Here is a 19,165-nt window from a genome sequence, read left to right on the forward strand (position 1 = left end):
AATATCATGGCTAAGGAAAAAATATCACTGACTGTATAATCTAAACAGAAATGCATCACTGTGCTAAAAGCAAAGGCTGAGAGACTTCACTGTGGCTCCACTTTTCAGGAAATGAGAGGTCAGAGCATTCACAGCCAAGAAAACAGGCACAGAAGAAAGGGTCTAGATCTAGAGTGTAGTCTGTGATGTTAGATCCTGCTCTACTTGGTTCAGGCTAGGTGACATGGGACAAGTGACTTTTAATCCCCAAGTCACACTTCTCTGCTCTGCTCTAGGGGGACAATAAAACATTCCCTGAAATCTACCCTGGTGTGATGTTCAAGGGTTGAAACTGGTCTGCCTCACTGGAGGAAGAACTAGAGAAATGAAAGATAAGTCTGATGAAAATATCCAGAATGGAGCCTGGAAAGATATATCAGTTCAGTTCAGTTCAGTTGCTCAGTCATGTCTCTTTGTGACCCCATGGACTGCAGCACGCCAGGCCTAAACTCATGTCCATTGAGTCGGTGATGCAATCAAACCATCTCATCCTCTGTCATCCCCTTCTCCTCCTACATATAATATGGAAAATACCAAAAGTGAGGTGTAGAGAATTAAAGGTGATGCAGTGAGTATACCGAAAACATGGTTAATGTGAATCCCAGAGAAAAGGAAAGGAAAAGTAGAGAAATGATATTTGAAGAGAACTTGATTGAAAAGTTTCCAAAAGTAACAAGATATCAACTTAGGATAACAATGTTAGTTGGAGAAAAAATAAATTTTAAGGAAAAACTTTCCTAAAAAAAAATGTATTCATTTCACCATAATGTAACAAAAAGTCAGAAATTTTGTGACCAGAAGACTCAAACTAAAAGTAATATTACAGGCTCTTTTTTGGGCAGAAGAAATATCATCCCAGGTGGAGTCACATAGATACAGGAAAGAAAGACTAATATCATTTGTGAATATGTAGGCAAATTTAAACTATATAAAATGATGATAGCAATATTTTCTGGGGGTTCACATATATAGAGAATGAAAATGAATGACAATAAATTTGGAAAGAGTATGTGGAATCAATGTGTCTCAAGGTCCCATAATTTTCTGAGGAGTTTTAAAGAACTAATTAACTAATATTAGACTGTGAGAGGACTCCCCTAGTGGCTCAGATGGTAAATAATTCGCCTGCAATGAAGGAGACCTGGGTTCAGTTCCTGGGTTGGAAGGATATCCTGCTGAAGGGAATGGCAGCCCTGTCCAGTATTCTTGCCTGGAGAATTCCATGGACAGAAGAGCCTGGTGGGCTACAGTCAGTGGTGTCCCAAAGTGTTGGACACAACTGAAGCAACTTACCATGCACCACCACCAGACTGTTAAAAGGCAAAAATGCACATTGTAATATGAAGGGCAAGCACTACAAGAATAGCAAAAGAATGTTTAGATATCTGCATGAATTAAGAATTCAATAGTTACAAAATATTAACCATTTCAAAGGAAAGGAAAAGGAACTTAGAAGCAGCAAAATAAATACGTAGCAATATGATACACATAAAGCAAATTATATCTATCTTTACATTAAAAGATTCAGGCTAAATATTCTAAATAGAAAGACAGATATTTTCAGACTGGACTAGAAACATTTCATCAAACACTCTTGAAAAGAGAAACATGTGAAATTTAATCATCAGGAAATCTGAAAATAAAAAATGACAAAATGTATATCTTGTCCACATTAATCTATAGAAAACTGGTATAACCATATTAGTAAAAGAAAATGTACAGTTTAAAGAGAAACATTATAAGAGAAAGAGGGAAATTTCCTTATGATGATGGGTTCAATGCAATAAGAAGATATTAATACAAAATTCTAAATTTGTATACAGGTCTTAAAATAGAGCCAAAATATGCAAAATAAAACCTGACAGAAATAAGAGGGAATGGACAAATCCACAGTCACAGTGAGAAACTTTAACACTTCTCACTGAGTGACACACAAAATGGCAAACAAAAACTCAGCTAGAGGGAGAGGATTTTTAAATGTGACTTAAATAAACAAATTTATTTAATTGACATAGAACAATGCACATATCAAATACTTATTGAATATTCCAGAATAGGTCATATGCTAGGCAAAAAAGCAAGCCTCAAAAATTAAGGACTAATACAATTTACCCTGACTAGTTAATGCAATATTCAGTAGCAATGGTGGGGTTTCCGTCCTCCCTCCACCTCTAGTATAAATACAAAGAACATTAGTTTACACAATCCCACCCTCTACCTAGGTTACCATCCCCACTCTCCAAACCCTAGACCCAAGAAGATCACATTACTCATGCCTTTTCCTTAGCCAAGGAAAAAAATTCACCCAGCCAAGGCAATTTCCATAGGAGGGGAAGTTTTTTACCTGCAATCAGGAGTTTGTGAGAACCCATTTCCTCAGGAGAGTAGAAAACAGTCAGCCTGGGCCCTCTCTCACCTTTCTCTAAAAGAGGATTGGCTGGTTAGGGGTCCGGTGGGTTGGGGTGGGGAAGGGAACCCAGAAACCCTCCTGTCCTGTGGAGATCTGAAAAGAAGTTCTCATGTAGAGTGACTCACCCATGGGGTAACCTGAAGGCAGAGATTTGTCACCGCTGTCCTCACAGGCTTCTCTAGAAGAGAATGTGTGGGTCTGGAGCTGGAGGTTTGGAGAATATCAAGGAAGGCTGCCAAGCAAAGAGAGAGCAGGCCCCAAACTCTCTCTCAATGCCAAGCAAGATGGAGTCCTTACAGGAAGTCCTTTCCCCAAGGGCATAGAGGAGGAGAGCCCTGGGGGCCAGAGGAGCTTTAACTTCTTATAATAATAGCCCTCTGGGTTTTCTACCAGCTTAACACCCAGGGACCGTTTCCAACTAAACCACCCCTACAGAGGTGTTAGGAGGCACTGGGGACCCGGGTACTTATAGCTACAAACACAGAGAACTCTCTATGCCAGATTCTGCATCGGCTACATTACACTGTGTTCCTTCATTCTGCAGACCCAGAGAACTGTGAGTGCCAGAGGTAGGAAAAGTTCTGTACTTGCTACATTGCATCTGTTCTTTCATGTATTCTTCACGAGGAGATTCTGATATCAGAACCACCAACTTTTCAAGGTTGCTGAGGCTTACTGAGGTGCTGGAGCTTGTGGAGTCATTCAGTTGCTACCTGGAGCAACAGAGACTGGAATTGAGCTCCAAGGAATTGGGTTGATTTCCCTATGCACAGATTCACTAAATTCTTGGTTCAGTTCAGTTCAGTTCAGTCGCTCAGTCGTGTCCGACTCTTTGCGACCCCATGAATCGCAGCAGCCAGGCCTCCCTGTCCATCACCAACTCCCGGAGTTCACTCAGACTCACGTCCATCGAGTCAGTGATGCCATCCAGCCATCTCATCCTCTGTCATCCCCTTTTCCTCCTGCCCCCAATCCCTCCCAGCATTAGAGTCTTTTCCAATGAGTCAACTCTTCGCATGAGGTGGCCAAAGTACTGGAGTTTCAGCTTTAGCATCAGTCCTTCCAAAGAACACCCAGGGCTGATCTCCTTCAGAATGGACTGGTTGGATCTCCTTGCAGTCCAAGGGACTCTCAAGAGTATTCTCCAACACCACAGTTCAAAAGCATCAATTCTTTGGCACTCAGCTTTCTTCACAGTCCAACTCTCACATCCATACATGACCACTGGAAAAACCATAGCCTTGACTAGACGGACCTTTGTTGGCAAAGTAATGTCTCTGCTTTTGAATATGCTATCTAGGTTGGTCATAACTTTCCTTCCAAGGAGTAAGTGTCTTTTAATTTCATGGCTGCAGTCACCATCTGCAGTGATTTTGGAGCCCAGAAAAATAAAGCCTGACACCATTTCCACTGTTTCCCCATCTATTTCCCATGAAGTGATGGGACCAGATGCCATGATCATCGTTTTCTGAATGTTGAGTTTTAAACCAACTTTTTCACTCTCCTCTTTCACTATCATCAAGAGGCTTTTTAGTTCCTCTTCACTTTCTGCCATAAGGGTGGTGTCATCTGCATATCTGAGGTGATTGATATTTCTCCCAGCAATCTTGATTCCAGCTTGTGCTTCCTCCAGCCCAGCGTTTCTCATGATGTACTCTGCATATAAATAAAATAAGCAGGGTGACAATATACAGCCTTGACATACTCCTTGTCCTATTTGGAACCCATCTGTTGTTCCATGTCCAGTTCTAACTGTTGCTTCCTGACCTGCATATAGGTTTCTCAAGAGGCAGGTCAGGGGGTCTGGTATTCCCATCTCTTTCAGAATTTTCCACAGTTTATTGTGATCCACACAGTCAAAGGCTTTGGCATAGTCAATAAAGCAGAAATAGATGTTTTTCTGGAACTCTCTTGCTTTTTCCATGATCCAGCAGATGTTGGCAATTTGATCTCTGGTTCCTCTGCCTTTTCTAAAACCAGCTTGAACATCTTGGTGCAAAGTAACAAAATATTGTGATAATAGTCAAATGTCTGAAATTAATACCAGTTCATCCTAGAGAGAATACCCCCCACCACCCCCCGCCAAAAAAAAAAAAAAAAAAACCAGAGAGAGAGAGAAGAAGCATACACTGGAATGGGTTGCCATGCCCTTCTCCAGGGGATCCTCCCCACTCAGGGATTGAACTTAAGTCTCTTACATCTTCTGCATTCTCAGACAGGTTCTTTACCACTAGCACCACCTGGGAAGCCTATATAATTTATGATATATAGTCAATGTAGATAGATGACCCTAGTGGTCAGAACCAGAATTGTAGTTCTAGTGCACCAGCCAGAAACTTCTGGAATTTTCCGCTACTTTCTGGAATTTTCCACTCCTTGCCCACATCCCCTTCCTGGATCTCTATCCTTCCTGAAAGAGGAAGTCTAGCCACAGAAGGGTGGAGAAAAATCTGCATGTGAGAGTGTGAACAGTTGGGGTAAAAGAAGCTTAAGACAGAAAATCACACTCAGTACAGATAAACTGTCAAGTCAAAAGCTGAAATTTTTTTTTATTTTTTATAAAACAGTATCATGTGAACATTTTGATAACATGATACATATACATGAATTTTTTGTCATTTGGTTATTATTTTAAATTGTTTAAACAAATTTTCCTTATCAAAACATATTAAACATTTAATAATCTATACTTAAAAATGAAAGTATTCTACACATTCCATATATATGATCCCCTCACCATGACTTGCAGGTCCCAATATAGTCAATGCAAAAAGACTGGTGTTCACACTGAAAGGTTGTTGCTGAACGAAAAGACGCTGGGAATCTTAGCCCCTGGAGGAGAAGAATTCAATCCCGGGCCAGAGACAAGGCTTGATTGCTCAGAGCTTTTGTGTAATAAAGTTTTATCAAAGTATAAAGGAGATAGAGAAAGCTTCTGACATAGGCATCAGAAGGGGGCAGAAAGAGTAACCCCCTGCTAGTCTTCAGCTGGATGTTACATAGTCACTGTTGCTGCTGCTGCTAAGTAGAGTCAGTGTGTCCAACTCTGTGAGACCCCATAGACGGAAGTCCACCAGGCTCCTCTGTCCCTGGGATTCTCCAGGCAAGAACACTGGAGTGGTCTCTAGCAGTCTGTTAATGAAAGAAAGGAATGTCTTAAAACTCAGAATGGCACCAGGCCCCTCATCCAAAAGATGCATTTTGGGATAAACTTGGCACCAGATGATTCATCCCGGGCCATAAAACGATTGACTTGAATCTTGTAGAAGGGCAGATTACCATACAAATAGTTTCGTTTACATAGATTAGGGGAACAGTATCTGAGTATAACATATTGGTTTGTCAAGTAGGTTCTGAGCCATTAGGCGGAACCGACTTGAAGGCAGAGTCTGGGGTAAATGCATAGTACATTAACATAGCTTAAGACAAACATTTCCATAAGAAAAATGCATTGGTTAACTCAATGTTTGAGAATAGTTAACTTCTGGTGAAACCAGGTGTCATTATGGCAACACAGTATTTTAAGAGAAAACTCCTTTTAAATTTGTATAGAGAAGGAAAAAAATATCACTAGTGTGTTTCCTCCTGCCGCTTAAGTGAGATAAAAATGTCTGACACTTGCAGCCTATTTCCTCCGTTTGGAGACCCCTGGCCTTCCTGACTATTACCATCTCATTCCCCTCTTTTCTTTTAGGAGAATTATGTTGCCTAGGGGAAAGGAGCATCGTTCTTGTTCCATAACTGCTTCCAAGCTGACAAGGGGCATTGTCCCTAAATTGGTGAGGCAGCATATTCTCCTAACCCTCATACTGAGGATTTCTGATCCAGCGGCCCCAAATAGTAGTTGGAAGAAGCTGCAGCAGTAGCAGAAGTTTGAGCAACCTTTTGTAACTTAAAAGCTTTCATGCGACTAGAAACAAATCCAGTTACACAGTTACAGATGCAGGGAGCAAACAGCAAAAACAAAACAATCAGAATTATTGTAATTAAGATAGTTTTCCACCGTGGGAAACTAGTTAATGTTTCCCAAAGTGAGGCAATTGAGGCTTCAGGAGTATCCATGGCCCCAGTCATCTTGTTCATGTGGTTAGTAAAATGAGTAACATTCGTGCTCATATCAGGTATATATGTACAGCATTGGGTATGAATAATGGCACAAGTTCCTCCTTGTGCAGCTGTCAGAATATCTAAAGCCAATATGTTTTGTTAAACCACCTTTCTAATTTGTGCTTGTTCAGCATTAAGAGCTGAGATAGCTTTTTGAGAATCTTGCAATGCCTGTTGAGTAAAATTAGTCAAAGCATCCACTCATAGCATAACATCTGTAGTTCCCAAAGAGGAAACAAACACTGCAGCCAAATAATCATACCAGTGAAATACAGACCTTGCCCACCGAGTTTTAAGGTGGAGTAAATTAGCAGGCTTTTCTGGAAGCTCTGAAAATATAAAGCCATGAGTAAAGGCTCAACCCAGGGTGCATCTCCCTATCCAACCAGGGGGAAGCCATGCCCATAAGTAAGAGCCACATATCCAGTAAGTCCCGTTTGGAGCAAGCCAGCGTGACTGAGATATCCAGTCCCAATTAGTGCCTGGCCAGACAAAGGGAGGACCAGAACTGGGGCTGGAAAACACGGGACTGATTATGTTGCATATTTCCTGAGGCAAAAATCCCAATTGTTTCCAATCATTGTAATTAAGTTGTTGGCTAACTTTTGGGGATGGCTCTGTTTGTTCCCAGCATATAGGGGCAGTAGATATTAGACGTCCTTTTTCAGGAGTTAGCCATATAACCTCATCCCATATTTGATAAACGTCAGGTAAAAAACCATTAGATCTAGACCTATTTGCCTTATGTGTAGCGAAATAGTCATTAAACCGAGACAGTGTATAATCAAAATTAAAAGTCACGTTATGTCCATAGTTAAAGTACAACGTGTCGCACCAGTCCATTTTAGGGTTGTTAGATGTCATCAGATGAAGACGAGGCATCACATATGATTGTTGTCAAAGGTATTCACAGACTTGGAGAAAGTCTTTTCCTTAAAGTGGAGATGTCCACCACAGGAAGCCTTCCACTGATGAAGAGGGGAGCACTCCGCAGACCCAGCAGTTAGACCGATTGTGGAATGTAGCGTAGGAGTGAGCCCAGGACAGGAAGGCATTGTGTTGAGGATCAAACAGCAGACTCAGGATTTTGGAGTCAGCAGAAGTAGGCTCACACAGATTATCAGGCCCATCTGAAATGTACAAAGTCAGAGCATACAAAGTAAAGACATAAAATGAAGTCACTTAGTTCTGGTCAGGGTGCCACATCTTAACTCGAGTGTGATGTACCCAGGAATCAATTCCTGGCACTTTGACAGCTGTGGGAGAAGAAAGAATAACCTAGTAAGGGCCTTCCCAGAGGGGCTCTAGGGATGGGCCCTCAGATCCCAATGTTTTTATGAGGACCTCGGTTTCTGGCTCAAATAGAGGCTTGCTTGACTCAGAGGCTGGGTCAGGAGTCCCAGAGTTCTGTTAATGCCTGTTGAAAAGCTGAGAGCTGAGTTACATAACTAGTTAATTCCAATGCTTCGGGGTCTATAACAATGTCTATGCGTAAGAAAGGCCTTCCATAAACACATTCAAAGGGGGACAGTCCCTCCTTTTAGGGGGCAGTTCAAGCCCTCATTAAAGCTATGGGTAGGACTTTAATCCAATTGTCCTGCGTCTCTTGAGTTAATTTGTGCAGATGTCTTTTGATAATGTCATTAGCTTTTTCAACCTTTCCTGAGGATTGGGGTCTCCAGGAACAGTGTAAAAATGATATTCTATTCCTAGAGCCTTAGACACCCCCTGAGTTACAGCAGCTTTAAAGGCGGAGCCATTGTCACTCTGAAGGCTCCGTGGCAGCCCAAACCTGGGCATAATTTCATGGATTAAAATCTTTATAACCTCCTTAGCCTGTTCACTATGACAGAGAAAATCCTCAATCCATCCAGTAAAAGTATCTACCCAAACTTTTAAACAAGAATATCCATTAGCTTTTGGCATATGAGTAAAATCAATTTCCCAGTTCTCTCCAGGATACTTTCCACTTCGTTGTAATCCAGATTTTGCTAGCTTCTCAGTCTTTGGGTTATTCTTCTGACAAACCTCACACCTTTTGATAATATTCTTTAAAGTTTTCATTACATTTTTACCTTCAAACAAACGAGAAGCCATTTGATAAGTACTCTCTGCACCCAAATGAAAACTCTGGTGTAAACCCTTAAGAATTTTCCACTGAGCATTTTCAGGAATTATTAATCGTCCATCCTCGGACTGTAACCATCCGTAATCTTTGCTCCTTTTTTCTCATATCTTTCTAATTCTTCCTCAGTATATTGTGGTTTTTCCTGTTCCACAGGACCTGTCCAGATCAAAGGTGTCTGCAGTGAAGGGGTTTCGTAAAGTGCCGCTTTCCTGGCTTGACAGTCAGCCAACTGATTACCTTCAGCTACTTTACTCCCATCCCTGCCGTGCCCTTTGCAATGCATAACAGCTACTTCTTTAGGACAATATATAGCAGTTAAAAGAGCATTCTTGGACAGTAAATAGAACAATGGATTCATAGTCAAGATACAGCCACTGACCTGCTGTGTGACATCAGGCAAATGACTTTCCCTCTCTGAGCCTTTGCTAACTCATCTGTAAAATGATGGCTTAGACTAGCTTTCTTTAATGGACTCAGTAATGGGTGTTTGGGGAAATGTGTGCTTTAATAAAGGTTTGCTATTGTTATCATAAAAAAAAGTCTCTTGATCTCTCTGAAATGCTTAATAGGTTCTCCTGTTGTTGTTTTAACTGTCTTTCTTTCCATATTGCAGCATGAGCATGTAAAGTCAAATAAGCATACTTAGAATCCGTGTAGATAATTGCTTGCTCCCCTTTGCTTAACTCTAGAGCTCGGGTCAGAGCCACAAGCTCCACTAACTGAGCACTGGTTCCCTGGGGGAGAGATTTTGCTTCTAAAACCTGCTCAGCAGCCACCACAGCCTAACCTGATTTATGCTTTCCATCCCGAACAAAAGAACTGCCATCTGTAAATATTTTCATGTCAGGATTGTCTAATGGGGTATCCATTAGATCCTCCCGAGCTGCATAGTTTAAAGTTAGAAACTGGGAACAATCATGATCAGGTGTTTCATTTTCCTTCTCAGGAAGGAAAGTGGCAGGATTTAAATTTCCACAAACTTTAAGCTTAGTTACTGGTCCTTCTGACAACAATGACTGATATTTAAGAAGCCTACTGTCTGTCATCCAAATATTAACCTTAGAATTTAAGATTCCACTCACATCATGAGAAGTCAGTACAGTAAGGTTTCATCCATTAATTATTTTTAAAGCTTCAGGTGCTAATAAAGCCATTGCCCCAATTACTCGTAGGCAGTGGGGCCACCTACGTGAAATTACATCTAATTCTCTGCTTAGATAAGCAATAGGTTGCTGGTGAGGCCCTCGGGGTTGTGTTAAAACTCCCAAGGCCCTACCTTTTCTTTCAGTGACAAACAAATTAAATTCTGACCCTGTGGGCAAGCTCAGAGCTGGAGCTTGCAGGAGAGCAGTGTGAAGAAACTTAAAAGCCTTTTGAGTATCTGGAAACCAAACCAGTTTGTCAGTTTGGGCCTGCTGAGTTTCAGCTATAAGTTTATATAAAGGCCAGGCAAGTTCCCCATAACCCAGAATCCAAATATGACAGTAGCCCGTGATTCCCCAAAATCCTCTCAATTGTCTTAAAGTCATAGGTAGGGGATGATTTAGTATAGGTTTAATTCTCTCAGGGCCTATGGCCCTAGTCCCTTCTGATATGATTAGGCCCAGATATCTAACAGATTGTTCACAAAGCTGAGCGTTTTCTCTTGATGCCTTGTAACTGCAGCCTGCCAGAAAGTTTAAGAAATCTTCTGAGGCTCGTGAACAAGCTTCCTCTGTCTCAGCACAGAGCAAAATATCATCTACATATTGTAACAGCACCGCTTCAGAGCTATTAAAGTTTTGTAGATCCTGTGACAAACTTTGTCCACATAAGTGAGGACTGTCATGAAATCCCTGGGGCAAAACTGTCCAGGTTAACTAAAAAGCTAGCTGTGTAGGGTCTTCAAAGGCAAATAGAAATTGACTTTCTTCTGCCAAAGGCACTGAATAGAAAGCATCTTTCAAATCAATTACTGAGAAATAGTTGGCTGTTCAGGAATTTCTGACAATAGAGTATAAGGATTAGGCACCACAGGGTGTAAAGGAACTATAGCCTCATTTATTATTTGTAAATCTTGAACTAGTCACCATTTACCATTTGATTTCTTTATACCCAAAATAGGAGTGTTGCAAGGACTGTTACAGGGAACTAATAGTCCCTGCTCCTTTAAATTTTCGATGATGGGTTTTAACCCTTCCTTAACCTCAGGTTTCAGTGGATACTGCTTCTTATGTGGAAATAAGTGCGGGTCTTTGAGCTTGACAACTACAGGAATAGCATTTTGTGCTTGACCCACAGATTTTCCATCAGCCCATACTCTAGGATTTACATTTTGTTCAACTAAAGGGAGAGAAAGGGAGGGCTCCATATTCATGAAAACAGAGTTATGGACCTTGTTCAGTATATCCCTCCCCAAAAGGGATGAGGGAGATTCTGGCACGATAGAAACTTGTGTGAAAATAGCACAGAATCCCAGTTACAACATAAAGAATAACTGAAATAATACCTTTTGGCTCATCCAAACAGTCCCATTATGGAAGTGGATCAGGAAGAAAGTAGGCCAGGGGCTTCAGTAAGCACAGAGTAAGTTGCCCCAGTATCTAAAAGGAAATCGACGGATTGGCCCCCACAGTTATTAATACCTGGGGTTCCTCAGGTGTAATTAGGACGGGAGCTTGTGTGGGGACCCCCAGGCACCTTCAGTCCTGATTGTCTTGAGAGTCTGACCCCTGAGACCTATACCACTGCAGGCAGTCTCTCTTCCAGTGTGGTCCTTTGCAGACAGGACATGGAGCCGGGGGCGGCTTAGATGCCTGAGGGCAATCCCACTTGTGGTGCCCCTCCTTTCCACAGTAATAGCAAGCCCATCCCTTTTCACCTGGGTCCCTCTGGGCATTTTTCTCAGGCTATTTAAGAAGGGTTTTCATGGCCATTGTGAAGGTTTCCACCTGTTCCTTTGTCTTTCTCTGCCTTTTTTTCTTTTCCTCATATTTCCTACCATAATAGACTGTCTGAGCCAGTTGTAACAGATTATCTAAAGACTGATTTGGTCCATACGCCTGTTTTAATAGCTTACGGCGGATATCTGGAGCGGACTGAGTGAGAAATCTATCCTTTAAGATCACTTTTCCCTCTTCACTTTCGGGATCAATCTCAGTGAATCTGCGAAGGGCTTCTCTCAGTCTATCTAGGAATTTACCAGGCGCTTCCTTCTCCTCCTGTTCTATGTTTGCCAATTTGCCATAGTTTAAAGGCTTAGAAAGTGCCTGCCTGAGTCCTTCAAGAATACATCTGACAAAATGACTCCGAGCCCATCTTCCTTTAGCTGTGTTATAGTCCCAGTCTGGTTCTGTAATTGGGACCGCCTGATTCCCAGTGGGGAGGGCAGCTGTCTCATCCTCCCTCTTCCCTACTGATTCATTACCAAGCCATTCATCTCCATAAGCAACTGCTTTTCCCAAAACTCGACTTTTTGAGTCGGGAGTCAGCGTTTGCCCCAAGATATACACCACATCCTTCCAAGTAAGGTCATAAAGCAGAGTAACACCTTTAAAAGCTCTAATATATTGTTCTGAGTCCTCTAAATAGTTTCCTAGATCCTCCTTGATTCTTTGTATTTCTTGATAAGAAAAAGCCTTATTAACTCTTATAGACTGATTATTTCTCCCGGTGGGTGCTTCATGAAGAGGCAACAGCTTGTGTGGCTGTTCCTCAGTCTCTCTGGCTGCTCTGCACGTATGATTCCAGGAATGGATTGGAGAAACCTACTTTTCTTTATCTCTTTGTTTCCTGTCCTCCCTCTCATCTCTTACTTCGATGGTCTGAGTTTCTACTGAAACCAGAGTAGTCTGAGGTCGTACTGAAACAGGAGTTGTTGGACCTCTACGTGGGCAGTTCGAATCTCAGTTTGGGTTTCCACTGAGACCAAGGTAGTTTGGATCTCAGTTTGAGTCTCCATTGAGACAAAGGCAACCCTTCTTGAGAGGGGGGTGTTCTCTGGCTTTCAGTTTGCTCAGTTTGGAGCCCCAGGTATGGAGACAAAGTAGGACGACAAGAGGGAGCTGAAGGTTTCACACCCAAATCTATACCCTTAGTACATAAGTCTGGCCTATTTTGCAGAGAGAAAAAGGGCAACACATATGCTACTTCTACCAATTTCCCTTGTTTTTTACAGAACCGGTCTAACTGTGAAACTGTATTATACTTAAGAGACCCTCCAACTGGCCACCATTCGCCGTCCTCCAGTGGGTACTGCGGCCATGCAGTATCACATAGGAAGACCAGGTGTGTCTTCTTTAAGCGCTGGGGATCAAATCTACCCCAGTTTTTCAGGATACAGTTCAAAGGAGTTAGGCTGGAATTGTTAGCTTCCATCTGTAAGAGAGAAAAAAAGCGATCAGTGCCATCTTTCTACCAGAGGCGTCCCTCCCTGCTCTAGATGGGGGTGTAGACAGACTTTACACCAAAAGCTTTTCCTTCCTGGTCGGACTCAGTCTGTCCCTTATCGATGCAGGCATCGTACTCGTCCCTTCTGGTTCTACCACCGAGACGGGGTGGGGATGCACCAGGGGTAGACATGATGGCATCCCTGACTGACATCCAGCTCTTCACCATTAACCTTGCTTGCCTCTGATGCCACCCAGGGTACAATCAGAGTAACCTTCCAGAATGCCTCCCAAGCTAAGACCACTGGGGAAAACATCGTCACCTGAGTGCCTGTGCACGACCCTGAGTATATTCCTGACCACAATAAGACCAATACAAACATAATACTGAGATGTTCCTTCCAAGTGTCACCACACCAGTATAAGAGCCTCCTCTGGTCCACTAAGAGCCAGCATTACCAAAAGAAAAAAACCCATTGCAGTCCCAATCTGAGTAACCATTAACCTCAGAGATGTTCTTGGAGCTAGAGCTCCATCTAGCTTTCAAACTTCTGATTCCTAGTGAGGCTAGGCGCTTCCTGACTACCAATCCAAGTTTGGGACCTAAGCCACAGTACACAGTAACAGCATAGATCACAAGTCCCTTGAAAGTCTATGATCCAATAGATTAGGTTAGTACTTCTAATTCCCAAGGAGTTATGAAATGGTCAAAGATACTGAAAAGTTTGACTGAGAAAGGAGAGTTCAGTCCACACGCTTTGCCCATTTCTGGTCTGTTCCTGAAGGAGACATTGGGTGCCTATTGGCATTGGCAGGTCGGTATAAACCCCCAACAGGTTTCTGCCATAAGCTGTATGAGATCACCGTGGAATCGCAGAGCAGGGCTCCTCACTTGCTTTGCTCAGGGCATTTCACTCATTCACACAAGCACACTGTAGAGTTAGTAAAGTACAGCAGAAAACGTGTTCGCTAGGAGAACAAAGAACTAGAGTTCCAAGCATCCTTACCTTGTCCTGAAGGATCCCGGATGAGCCCCCAAGATGAAAGGTTGTTGCTGAAGGAAAAGACGCCAGGATTCCTGGCCTCCAGGAGAGAAGAATTCAATCCAGGGCCAGAGACGAGGCTTGACAGCTCAGAGCTTTTGTGTAATAAAGTTTTATCAAAGTATAAAGCAGATAGAGAAAGCTTCTGACATAGGCATCAGAAGGGGGCAGAAAGAGTACCCCCCTACTAGTCTTCAGCTGGATGTTATATAGTCACAGGCAGTCTGTAAATGAAAGAAAGGAATGTCTTAAAACTCAGAATGGCACCAGGCCCCTCATCCAAAAGATGCATTTTGGGATAAACTTGGCACCAGATGATTCATCCTGGGCCATAAAACGATTGACTTGAATCTTGTAGAAGGGCAGATTACCATACAAATAGTTTCGTTTACATAGATTAGGGGAACAATATCTGAGTATAACATATTGGTTTGTCAAGTAGGTTCTGAGCCATTAGGCGGAACCGACTTGAAGGCAGAGTCTGGGGTAAATGCATAGTACATTAATATAGCTTAAGACAAATATTTCCATAAGAAAAATGCATTGGTTAACTCAATGTTTGAGAATAGTTAACTTCTGGTGAAACCAGGTGTCATTATGGCAACACAGTATTTTAAGAGAAAACTCCTTTTAAATTTGTATAGAGAAGGAAAAAAATATCACTAGTGTGTTTCCTCCTGCCGCTTAAGTGAGATAAAAATGTCTGACACTTGCAGCCTATTTCCTCCATTTGGAGACCCCTGGCCTTCCTGCCTGTTACTTTCTCAACACTCCAGATGTGTTTCTCTTTAAGTAATTCAGTTCAGTCACTCAGTCGTGTCTGACTCTTTGCAACCCCATAGGTGGCAGCACTCTTTAAGTAATGTGTATACTAGGTCCGTCTAGTCAAGGCTATGGTTTTTCCAGTGGTCATGTATGGATGTGAGAGTTGGACTGTGAAGAAAGCTGAGCACTGAAGAGTTGATGCTTTTGAACTGTGGTGTTGGAGAATACTCTTGAGAGTCCCTTGGACTGCAAGGAGATCCAACCAGTCCATTCTAAAGGAGATCAGCCCTGGGTGTTCTTTGGAAGGACTGATGCTAAAGCTGAAACTCCAGTACTTTGGCCACCTCATGCGAAGAGTTGACTCATTGGAAAAGACTCTGATGCTGGGAGGGATTGGGGACAGGAGGAGAAGGGGACGACAGAGGATGAGATGGCTGGATGGCATCACCAACTCGATGGACATGAGTTTGAGTGAACTCTGGGAGATGGTGATGGACAGGGAGGCCGGGTGTGCTGCAATTCATGGGGTCGCAAAGAGTCAGACACGACTAAGTGACTGAATTGAACTGAACTGATACCTAACTTAAAATATTTGTGTATTTATGTCATTTTAGATACTGTACATCCTTCTAAGATTTGCAATCACATACATACAGTTTTCTGTGGGTTTCTCTGGTGGTGCTTGTGGTAAAGAACCTGCCTGCCAATGCAGGAGACATAAGAGACACGATTTCAATCCCTGGGTGGGAAATATCCCCTAGAGGAGGGCATGGCAACCCACTCCAGTATTCTTTCCTGGAGAATCTCATGGACAGAGAAGCCTGGCAAGCTACAGTCCATAGGGTTACACAGAGTTGGACACGACCGAAGTGATTTAATGTGCATGGTTTTCTGTAAATTGAGTTTTTCACTTATCATGACAACTCCAGATTTTCATTTCCTCAGTTATTGTGGTTGGTCATCTTTTCAGATGTTTTTGGAGACAGCATTTTACTTTTTAGGTGAGTTATCTGCGATTATCTTTTGTCCCTTTTTCTGCTGATAAGTAAAAGTCCTTTCAATTATTGAATATAAGCACAAAATCTGTAGCATTGTTCGAAATATTGACTCTCAGCTTTTAAATCTTTGGATTTTTTTCTCTTGATAGTACAAAAATTGCTTTAGATTTATGGATTTTTAAATTTAAGAATAATACAGCTATAATAGAAAAAAATGTATAATACATAGGATTGCATCAACTATTAGTCCACTGGGAATTATAGACTCAAAGCCTTGAGGACTTAAGGACAAAATGTAAGAAAACTTTAAACCAAATTCTACATTGATGAATAATGGGGAAAATATTTGAATATTTGTTTGCTTATAGGAGATACCATGTAAAGTGTATCTGATCTAAAATAATTCCATAAATGATCATTTTCTTTCCTTCATGGAGGCTAATTTCCTCTGCTTCGACCTGAGCCCCATGCAAATCTCTCACACAGTTCAACCCCTGGGTCCCTATACCCAAGGAGTATATTTCACTTACATCATCTTCAAGACCAAGATATGGGGGAGAGGGTTGTATCAGCATGGCATTGACACTAGGAAACTAAAAACTGGATATGTGGTACAAGAAAAGCTTTTAACTCTGTTACAAAATTATTAGAGAAATTTAAGTGAAGTTAAAAAAAAAATCTTTCTTTATTCCCTCCAAAATTCTCATATATAAATGCATATGAATTATAGGCAAAACACTTTGTAAGCAACTGTTTAATATTATCTTATATGAATAAACCTGGTTAGTAAAAAGTGTGTCATTCAAATCTATTGAAATAATTTAAATAAGAACTATTCATTATAAAACTATAAAGCTTAAACAATTATATATACATTCTAAATATGCATATATACATAAACATTATATAACCTGTGAAGAACAGTGTGTGTATATATATATATATATATATATATATATATATATATTGAGCAAAATTTTAAGAATATATATGTTCATGTAAACCTGTTTATATAGTACTTCACACAGAGAAGTATTTCTGGGGAATGTAAACTAAATTACAAAAGGTGTGCATCTTGCTATGTAAGAAGATAAAAAATATAGAATAATATTTTTTCTAATAAATACACCTTCCTGAACTTTGTTAGCTTTCAAAATAAAAATATTAATTTGAAATCAGAAAAATAGCTGATGTAAAATTTTATAACATTATGATACATACCTGGTTGGGAATTTCATTGCAAAGATAATGCATACATATGTGACTTAAATGTATATATCTAAATTTATATATTTTTGCATTACCCTTCTCTCAATCACATATATATGTACATTTCTTGTCATAATTGGAAGGGAGGGGCTGAAGAAAATTTCTTGCCCCTAGATTTAATGTGCATGGTCTCTGACTCACCCTTAATGCTTCATTTGCCACAAAAATCTTCCAGAAATCTCCACGTGATGGGCACATTTTTCTCTTCCTCCTTCCAAGGCTTCCTGCTAAGTGACAGACAAGCTGCCATTCCAGATATGTTCACCAGGTGGCCCAGACATCTAATTTCTGAATTTTATCCAGTGAAAAATGGGTTATTTGGGAAATGGAATGAAAAATGTTTTAAAAGTTTAAAAAGAACATATAAAATAAATTCATAGTTAAATTGCTTTGCCTAACGATTTTCTTCTTCTTTGTGGTTTTCCAGATAGAAATCATAGTAATAATATGACTCCTCTTAGGGGGCTGCTGATTAGCATATGCCTGGGGTGGGAGCAAGGAGGGCAGAAGGGATCCATGTACATACTCTCTATAACCGTCCTGTAAATTTCACGAAGTTTTTCCTGGCATGATAGAGTGCAGGGTAAGGGATTTCCACTTTGGATTTTCCAAAGGGATGAACCAGGTTACAGGATATTTCCTTTGGTTATATCTGGCTTGTCTCCACTCTCTCCTCTTCTGCTGGCTAAAGCCTCCTTAGCCTCAGATCTCGGCTTAAAGTTCACTTCACGTGAGAAATCCCAGATATACCCTACTGGTTTGATTACCAAAGGCAAAGGCTAACAGAGTTTTGAAACGAGAATTCATTGGTCATAGCAAACACCCTCTTCCAACAACAAAAGACATGACTCTGCACATAGATATCACCAGATGGTTAATACTGAAATCAGATTGATTATATTATTTGCAGCCAAACATGGAGAACCTCTACACAGTCACCAAAACAAGACCAGGAGCTGACTGTGGCTCAGATCATGAACTCCTTATTGCCAAATTCAGACTGAAATTGAAGAAAGTAGGGAAAACCACTAGACCATTCAGGTATGACTAAATCAAATTATACAGAGGAAGTGACAAATAAGTTCAAGGGATAAGATCTGATAGACAGAGTGAATGAAGAACTATGGACGGAGGTTCCTGACATTGTACAGGAGGCGGTGGTCAAAATCATTGCCAAGAAAATGAAGTGCAAAAAGGCAAAATGGTTGTCTGAGGAGCCCTTACAAATAGCTGAGAAAAGAAGAGAAGCCAAAGGCAAAGGAGAAAAGGATAGGTATATATCCACCTGAATGCAGAGTTCCAAAGAATAGCAAGGAACGATAAGACAGCCTTCCTCAGAGATCAATGCAAAGAAAAAGAGGAAAACAACAGAATACGAAGGACTAGAGATCTCTTCAAGAAATTTAGAGATACCAAGGGAACATTTCATGTAAAGATGGGCACAATAAAGGACACAAATGGCATGGACCTAACAGAAGCAGAAGATATAAAGAGGAGGTGGCAAGAATACACAGAAGAACTATACAAAAAAAGATCTTAATGACTCAGATAACCATGATGGTATTATTGTTCACCTAGAGCCAGACATCCTGGAGTGTGAAGCCAAGTGGGCCTTAGGAATCATCACTATGGACAAAGCTAGTGGAGGTGATGGAATTCCACCTGAGCTATTTCAGATGCTAAAAGATGATGCTGTGAAAGTGCTGCATTCAATATGCCAACAAATGTGGAAAACTCAGCAGTGGCCACAGGACTGGAAAAGGTCAATTTTCATTCCAATCCAATTCTTTGGCAATGCCAAAGAATGTTCAACCTACTGCACAATTGCACTCATCTCATACGCTAACAAAATAGTGCTCAAAATTCTCCAAGCTAGGCTTCAACAGTACATGAAGCAAAAATTTCCAGATGTTCAAGCTGGTTTTAGAAAAGGCAGAGGAACCAGAGGGCAAATTGCCAACATCCGTTGGATCATCGAAAAAGCAAGAGAATTCCAGAAAAACATCTACTTCTGCTTCATTGACTACGCTAAAGCCTTT

Source organism: Bubalus kerabau, chromosome X, assembly GCF_029407905.1.
Source record: "Bubalus kerabau isolate K-KA32 ecotype Philippines breed swamp buffalo chromosome X, PCC_UOA_SB_1v2, whole genome shotgun sequence".
Taxonomy (NCBI): domain Eukaryota; kingdom Metazoa; phylum Chordata; class Mammalia; order Artiodactyla; family Bovidae; genus Bubalus; species Bubalus kerabau.